Here is a 6147-nt window from a genome sequence, read left to right as displayed (position 1 = left end):
TTATAGCTGGTTTGGTCATGGCAGACCAGAATTAATTGGCCTTGGGTTTAACCTCTAAGCTGTCACAGAGAAAGTAATTTGGTTTTGCTAGGTGCTGGGCTGTTCCTAGTTCTTCTGGGCATCCATAGATCTGCATGAGAAAGCTGTTTGCTTCTCCTAACCATCCAAATCTGCCAGAAGTGGCTGTGGACTGTCAGAAAATCCCCTTTTCCCATCCTCCCTGGAATACAGTCCAGACAGGATACACACATTCCCCTTTGGGAAACCAAACGTGATGGTGGCAAGATGCCTTCCCTTTGCTGCTGTTTCACAACCTCTCTGCCCTTCTCAGCCTCTTATGCCCAAGAGCTACTCATCCAGCCCCCAACCCTGAGTGAGACCAAGCACAGAGGAAACATCTTGCAGGGTCTGTACCAGTTTCTTTCCTTTGCATGCTCTGATATTCATGGTAATGGCAGATCTGAAAGCAGCAGGAACTGGCTTTGGGGAGGAGTAGTTTGATCTGGAGGAGTTCAGTGGAAGAAAATGACAGTCAGAAAAGAGGCCATAGCTGAATCTATGTGGTTCTGACGGCATGGCTGAGGCTGGAGAGCCTCTTGGCACAGCACAAAGAGGCAGGGAAGGATGCACGGTGTGAATGGGGCCAGAAAGTGGATCCATGGTTACGACCTCTCTGCCCAGTGCCAGCAGCATGACTGGATGGATGGTTATGTCCTTTTTAGGAAAGACAGGTCAACAAGGTAAGGTGGTGAAGCTGCTCTTTATTTGGGACAGCAACTAGAATCTGTCTAGGGGCAGATAAGGAGCGAGTTGGGAGTTTGTGAGTGCAAATGAAGAGGCAGACTAGCATGGGTTATGCTGTTGTGGGTCTCTGCTACAGGCCACCTGATCAGGACGAGGAAGCTGATGAGGCCTTCTACAGGCAGCTGTCAGCAGCCTCACAATCACAGGCCTGATTCTCTAGGGGAATTTTAAGTACCCAGATATTTGCTGGAAGGCCTCCTCAGCCAGCCAGCCACACTCCAGGAAGTTACTCCAGTGCATTGGTGATAACTTCTTGATGCAAATGGCGAATGAGCCAACTAGGGGAAGAGCACTGCTAGATCTTACATTCAGGTATCTGAATCTTATACTCAGGTATTCAGTAGCAGAGCTACTCGAGCAGTATAGTATATATATATATATATATAGTATAGTGTATATATATATATATATATATATATATATATATATATATAGTGTACTATACTGCTGGAGACTGTCCTCAGGAGCCTCAGATCCCTGATGCCCCAGAGAAAATCAGGATAAAGGAGGAGCTTGCCTTGGTTGATGAGGACTGGGTTAGGGATCAGTTAAGCAATCTGGAAATCCATAAATCCATGGGTCCTGATGGGATGCACCCATGGGTGCTAGGGGAACTGGCAGAAGTCATTGCTAGGCCACTCTCCAACATCTTTGGTAAGTTGCGGGGAATAAGAGAGGTGCCTGAGGACTGGAGGAAAACAAATGTCACTCCAGTCTTTAAAAAGGGCAAGGAGGAAGACCCAGGTAACTATAGACCAGTCAGCCTCACCTCCATCCCTGGGAAGGTGATGGAGCAACTTATCCTTGGCACTGTCCTTAGGCACATCGAGGACAAGAGGGTCGTTAGGAGCAGTCAACATGGTTTTACCAAGGGGAAGTCATGTCTGACCAGCCTGATAGCCCTTTATGATGACATAACTAGGTGGATAGATGATGGTAGAGCAGTGGATGAGGTTTATCTTGATTTCAGTAAGGCATTTGACACTGTCTCCCACAGCATCCTTGCAGCTAAGCTGAGGCGGTGTGGTCTGGATGATCAGGGAGTGAAGTGGATTGAGAACTGGTTGAAGGGGAGAAGTCAGAGAGTTGTGGACAATGGGACAGAGTCTAGTTGGGGGCCTGTAACTAGGGGAGTTCCTCAGGGGTCAGTACTGGGACCAGTGCAGTGCAGTATATTCATCAACAACCTGGATGAGGGAACAGAGAGCACTGTCAGCAAGTCTGCTGATGACACAGAACTGGGTGGAGTGGTTGACATGCCTGAGGTCTGTGCTGCCATTAAGTGGGACCTAGACAGAGTGGAGAGTCAGGCAAGGTGAAATTTAATGAAATCCAACAAGGGCAAGCGTAAAGTCTTGCACCTGGGAAAGAACAACCCCATGGACCAGTACAGACTGGGGACTGACCTGTTGGAGAGAAGGATGACCATGAGCCAGCAATGTGCTCTTGTGGCCAAGGCCAATGCCATCCAGGAGTGTATTAGAGGGGATAGGGTTAGCAATTTGAGAAAGATTCTCCTTCCCCTCCTCTCTGCCCTGGTGAGGCCACATCTGGACTATTGTGTCCAGTTCTGGGCCTCTCAGTTCAAGATGGAGCCACAAAGATGATGGAGTGGAACATATCCCTTATGAGGAAGGGCTGAGGAAGCTGGGTCTCTTTAGCATGGATAAGAGGAGACTGAGGGCTGACCTCATTCATGTTTATAAACATGTGAAGGGTGAGTGTCAGGAGAATGGAGCCAGGCTCTTGGTGATGTCCAGTGATAGGGCAAGGGGCAACACAAGCAAGCTGGAGCATGAATGTTCTGCATGAACATAAGGAAAATCTTCACTGTGAGGGTGACAGAACACTGGAACAGGCTGCCCAAAGAGGTTGTGGAGGCATTCTCTGGAGACATTCAAAACCCGCCTGGATGCATTCCTGTGGGACCTGCTCTAGGTGATCCTGCTCTGGCAGGGGAGTTGGACTCGGTGATTTCTAAGGTCACTTCCAACCCCTAACATTCTGTGATTCTGTGAGTCAGTCCAGCTGTCTTTTGTCAAGGACATGCAATAACTGATGGGTACAAAGGGGCTGTGTTGGTGTGAGCTGAAATTCCCCCCCCACCAAGTAACCAGGCTAGCCCAGTCTGGAGGCAAATGAAGGCTGTATTTACAAGCAGAGAAATGCAATGAATATGTACAAATATACAAAATTCACAACATTTACAAATATATACAATCAACAGAAAAAGCACAACCGATCTCCCTTTGCTTCCCCCCAAGGGGACCCTCCCAAAGGGGCCTCTCTCTCTCTCCCAGGAGCTTCCCCCCAGACTCCCCTGGACAGAGGAGCAGAGTTAGTAAAGCAGAAAGTTGTTAACTTAGCTGCCAAGGTCATTGTGTGTTATCGTCAGCCAGAAGAGAAGAAGAAACAGCAGCCAGACAGCCCAGCAACTGCCCCCACTGCAGAACACAGAATGTGCAGAATGCCTACTTTGTTTTGGGTAATAGTTCTTAAACATTTCTATCTATCCAATGGAAGTGTTTAGAACAATCAGTATTTTGCTTTCTTACACCCAATAGTGACTTATTTACACTCTTTCACTTTCTCTGTTTTGAACTTTGCAAGGAAAAAATTAAAAAGACAGTTTCAAACCATCAGAGGGGCACACCTGCCCCTTGCTGCGCTGCAGTGTCTCTGCCTGCACCAAGGGGCTGCAAGTGACTGGAAGCAGTGTCCTTCTTCATGGACGCTGGCCTCTTCAGGCAAATGCAGAAACAGCCCAGAGGGAGGGGTGGATTTTCCAGGAAGCTTCATAGGAGCACTGGTAGGTTTCTACTGATTTCAGACGGGGAAAAAAAAAAACAAACCACGAAACAAACCAAAACTCTAAAAAAAAAAAAATGAAGTGTTGAGAAAATTTGAGCTCTGCAGTCATTAACTTGCTCATTGGAATGGAATATCCTTCCTCTGGGGTTCTCCTTGTCATGCTATTTCTTTGAAAGAAGGCAGGGAACTTTCAGTCTCTTAATTTTCCAGGCTTTTTGATCCTCACACCTCTGAGCCCATTCTCAAGGGATAGCTTGCTGTGAGCAGAGCTGGAGATTCAGAAGATTAAGCTGCTGCCACCTATCACAGAAGGGCTGCGAGTCTCTCTGTCAGCCTGCTGTGCTTGGCAGCATTCAGATGAGGAATGAGTGAACTTCATGCCAAGCTCTTTTTGGCTGATGAGGAATGGGAGCACAGAAAAGGTGGTAGGATGCATGAAGCGACATCCCACAGGCTGCCAAAGCAGCAGCAGGAACGAAGGGTGGCATCAGGGCTCCGATTTGTGCAGCCCCAGCCATCTGAGCCAGTCTGTTTACAAGCCTGCGAGGCACTGGAAGTATGAGGGGAGCTGATGAACAGGAAATTGCTTTTCACTGGGACTGCTGGTCAGGACTGTTGTGAAACACAGCTACCATCAGCTTGTGGCCGGGCTGCCAGCTTCCTTTTTTTCATCCTGCTCCCTGGAGCTACTCGACATGCACTGGGGCCTTGCAGGCAAATATTTTGAAGGCCCTTGTGATTCTTGGATCTCACAGTTTCTGTGGAAGAAACTCCAAAGGGCCTAATTTCCCTTTGTCCCTGGTAAGGGGTGTTGAAGTGGGCAGTAGCATCTGAGTACCCAAAATTGCCACCTCCCCCTGTAACAAAGAAGTGGCTTTTTCCATCAGCCCTGCTGCTGCCTTGAACCAGAGCTGGGGCAGCACCTCTCTGGATCTACAGCTAGCAAGGCTTTGCAACTACAGGGGACAAAATTACTGGTGCTGGGCTGTTTGTGCTGGTTTGTGTCTGTCTGTGAGTGAGCTGAGGAGGGGTTTGCCCACTAGATTGCTAGGGCAGAAGTGGTGTTCATGCCAGAGGGTCCTTTCAAGGACTGGAGGCAAGTGTGGTGATAGCTGAAGTGTTCAAGGATTGCACAGGAGGGTGTCCTGGGTGCTTGTCCCTTGCTATCCCTTTGCTGATGAAATCCCCTGTACCCCACAGGCAGCATCCCTCTGCTTCCAACAATTTCCTGCCTGCCCACTCTTGGGAAGGAGGTTTTTAATCTGCAGGGATGTGAGTCACAGCTGCCACGTGACAGTACAGTGCAGCTGTTTCTTGCTCCATCCTTCCCAGGCGTGAGAGCTGAGACTGGCCATGGCAACCCTGGCTGAGTTTGTAGCAACTATCTTGCTCCGAGATCAGCTCTGTAGAAATTGGTGGAACTTTTCAAGGAGGTAGATGCTATCCAGCATACATAAGAAGCTTGATGTCTACCCTGGAACAGAAAAGCACAGGATTGCCCCAGTGAGCCTGGCTGAGGCCAGCTTTGAGCCCTGTGGGACGTGACAGGTCTTTCATGGGAGCTGTTCACATTGCAGGATCCACATGAGGAAACAAAGTCCCCACCGGGCATGCCCCCAGGGCAAGCAGTGGCTGGTGATGGATGATGAGCTGCCCAGTGCCCATGGCTGGAAGATATCCATTGCTTTCTTTCCTGATAGAGTCAGCTGGGACCACACCTGCAGGACACCAGGAGGGGGCAAGGGGAAAGCTACTGTTCACCCTGGTCATGAGTGAAAGCTGGGGAGAGTGAGGAGGAAGCCAAACATGTGACACCCCCCATCATTGAGGGCATCTTGGCAGGAATGGTTTGGCATGGATGTGAACTTACTTATGGACTTGTATGAACTTTTGTATGGACTTACCACATACTCATTCTGATCCCTCTCCTAAGTGTGCTGGTGTGTGCAGACAGGACTTCTTCAGACAACTTTCTACTGGCTTTAAGGATGAGGATGGAAGAGGAGCAGTGGGAAGGCAAAAGAGCTTTCTGCAACATCTTCCCTCCTCTCCATCCCCTCTTTGAACCCATCTTCCCTTCCTTCCTTCCCTGCTGCTCCCTGCAGTCGAGGCTTGTTAATGTGGTGTAGCTCCTGGGAGCTCCCTACCAACCCTGTGGTTGTGGCATCTGCAGTGGCTGAGGTGCAGTTGTGCAAGCAGCTGATGCAGGCACATTAATGGTGGGAGGAATCTGTGGCTGTGCAGACGGGCTCTCGTGAGGGAGGCTGCCAGTGTGTTGGGAAACAGTGTGCTGCAAGCCAGCAAAAGCTGCTGAAGAGGAACAACAGCTAATTTTGTGTGGGCAGAAGGTCCATGACATCTCACAGCCCCCCCTGCCTGGGAACAAGATGGGAAGCAGCAGCTCAAGAGTTTCTGTGTACGATGGGGGAAACCAGGGCCTGGGCTGGCAGCATCAGACACTGGTACAGAGTGGCCACTGTTGGTGTCTATGCCTTTGGCAGCAGCATTCTCTCCAGAACCCTGGGGGCTTTG

This window comes from Indicator indicator, chromosome 1 (genome assembly GCF_027791375.1).
Source record: "Indicator indicator isolate 239-I01 chromosome 1, UM_Iind_1.1, whole genome shotgun sequence".
NCBI classification, from domain to species: domain Eukaryota; kingdom Metazoa; phylum Chordata; class Aves; order Piciformes; family Indicatoridae; genus Indicator; species Indicator indicator.
The sequence above is the reverse complement of the archived record's forward strand: the minus strand, read 5'-3'. Positions refer to the sequence as shown.